The following is a 2,361-nucleotide window of genomic DNA, read 5'->3' as shown; positions in this document are numbered from 1 at the left end:
GTATTTTTCCACTATAAAAATATAAATAAATTTCACTGTGCAACAATTTTTTGTTTATGTTGATTTTGATATGTTTCTTTACTAATTTAGACATGCTGATTATGAATCTGCCATTGGTTTTGCCATGCTATCAATATTTTTTTGAAAAATTAACAATATCACTTTTTCTCAATTTTAATGCAATTTTGGGGGATTTCTGTTAAAAAGCACAGCAATTTCAAATGTTGACTTCTCATCTTCTGAAGAGGGCGAGGATGTTGACTTTAATGTAGCAGACTCGAGCAAATCCCCACATTTTCCTAATCAGCACAAACTGGATGACTTAGTCAGGGATTTAGGTCTTACCAAGGAAAATGCTGAGATTTTGACATCTCGTCTCAAGGAGTGAAATTTACTAAATCCTAGTTACAAGATTAGTACATACAGGAAAAGGCATATAACTTTTACACCTTTCTTCAAAGTTTTGGAACACAATTTGCTGTGTTACTGCTCTGATGTCAATGGCCTTTTTGGCCAAATAGGCATTGAGTACAACCCTTTTGATTGGCGTCTGTTTATTGACAGCTTTACAAAAAGTCGTAAGGTTGTGTTGCTTCACAATAGGAATACACTTCAATCAATTCCGGTAGGTCATTCAGTTCACATGAAGGAAGACTATGAAAATTTAAAGATTTTGTTGGACATGCTCAACTATACAAGAAACAATTGGGATGTATGTGGAGACTTAAAGATGATAGGTTTCCTGCTTGGACTACAAGGTGGCTATACCAAGTATTCTTGTATACTCTCTCTATGGGATAGTAGAGCAGATGATGACAAACACTATGACAGAAGAGATTGGCATGTCGTAAGCGAGTTAACTCCTGGTGCACACAATGTATGTAACAATGCTCTTATTCAAAGAGAGAAGATATTGCTGCCATCACTTCACATAAAGCTAGGGTTTGTGAAGCAGTTTATCAAAGCATTAAGCCCAGAAAGTAGCGCCTTTAAATATCTCCGTTTAATGTTCCCAAAATTGTCTGAGGCCAAAGTCAAAGGCGGTATCTTCATTGGACCATAAATTAGGCAGATGTTGGCATGTAAAGATTTGGAAGACAAAATGTCAACTGTTGAAAAAAGTGCCTGGCAAGCATTTCGGCTTATAGTACATGGGTTTCTGGGCAACCACAAGTCTGAGAACTACAAAGAGATGGTGGAAAATTTAATTGTATGTTATAAAGAACTTGGCTGCAGAATGTCACTGAAGTTACTCTACTTGCATTCACACTTGGAATTCTTCAGACCAAACTTGGGACACGTGAGTGAAGAGCATGGTTAACGGTTTCACCAGGACATACAAACTATGGAGAAGAGATATCAGGGGACATGGGATGAAGCTATAATGGGCGACTACGTGTGGAGTTTGATTCGAGATGACCCTAAGGAACACAAAAGAAAATGCCGTTAAAGTGTTCATTTTTAGCATAGTTTATTGTTCAATTTCATTAGTGACAAGTGTAGAAAAGCAGTGTGTTGTTTATGCTTTCAATATAACATAAAATTGTGCTCTTGTTTCATTTATTTCATTAGCAAATGTGATGTATATCAACATTTCACCTTCTGATTTCTGGTTAAATTTCAGAGATGATAAAAAATTAATTGCTAATTTCTGATAAAACTATTGATGCTGTAAAAAAACTAGTCATATTTGGAATCAACGTACTCGAAAACATATAAAAAAGTTAAACAATCAGATAAACACAACTTTCCCTAAAATTTGTTGCACAGTGTTCAGACATCATAAATACAGAACTATCATATATTCGTGCAATAATTTATGGTAAATGATTCAAAGTTGCTCAGAAATGACATCACATGGAATGCAATTGTGCTATAAAGTGAAGGCTCCTCTGATGTGACCTCATGTCTAAAGGAGATCGTCAGTGCTGCACCCTGCAAGTGATCATGTCGCTTACCTCCCCTCCAAATAGCTCCTCTACCACTACTACCTGGCAACCTGTCCAGATTTTACTTAGTAGCTTAACCCCCACAATATGCTTGGCTTTGCCTCACACTACCAACAGGTGTAAATCATGTTATCAACTTTTTACCTCATCTCACACTTTTTTCACCCCCTAACTGGTAAACATACTCCTCCACCTCTTAGCAGCCATACCACCTCTCCATCTACTACAGTTTACAGTATACTGACTCATGCACTCCTGACTGGGAGTGACTTGCTACTATACAGGGTCATGTGATGTAACCCAATTTATTACATAAATATTACAGTATTTCTATACCGTACCTTGCATGATTGAAGGCTTGCAAGCGGTATTGCAACACTTAACTGTATTATGCTTATGCAACCACATTATT

At 36.8% G+C, this 2,361-nt stretch overlaps 1 protein-coding gene across 1 annotated transcript in view; it reads right to left on the bottom strand.

Moving 5' to 3' along the window:
* Positions 1–1,454: 1,454 nt before the first annotated feature.
* LOC121872497 (serine carboxypeptidase-like 51) overlaps positions 1,455–2,361 on the bottom strand; it is a 12,612-nt gene continuing 11,705 nt past the window's right edge. The window contains exon 3 of the mRNA XM_042375285.1: positions 1,455–2,361. This exon is cut by the window's right edge and continues 1,505 nt beyond it. The gene's annotated coding sequence lies outside the window, so the exon portion shown is untranslated.

This window comes from Homarus americanus, unplaced genomic scaffold, assembly GCF_018991925.1.
Source record: "Homarus americanus isolate GMGI-L3 unplaced genomic scaffold, GMGI_Hamer_2.0 scaffold50596, whole genome shotgun sequence".
Lineage (NCBI taxonomy): Eukaryota > Metazoa > Arthropoda > Malacostraca > Decapoda > Nephropidae > Homarus > Homarus americanus.
This window is presented reverse-complemented; position numbering and strand designations above follow the sequence as displayed.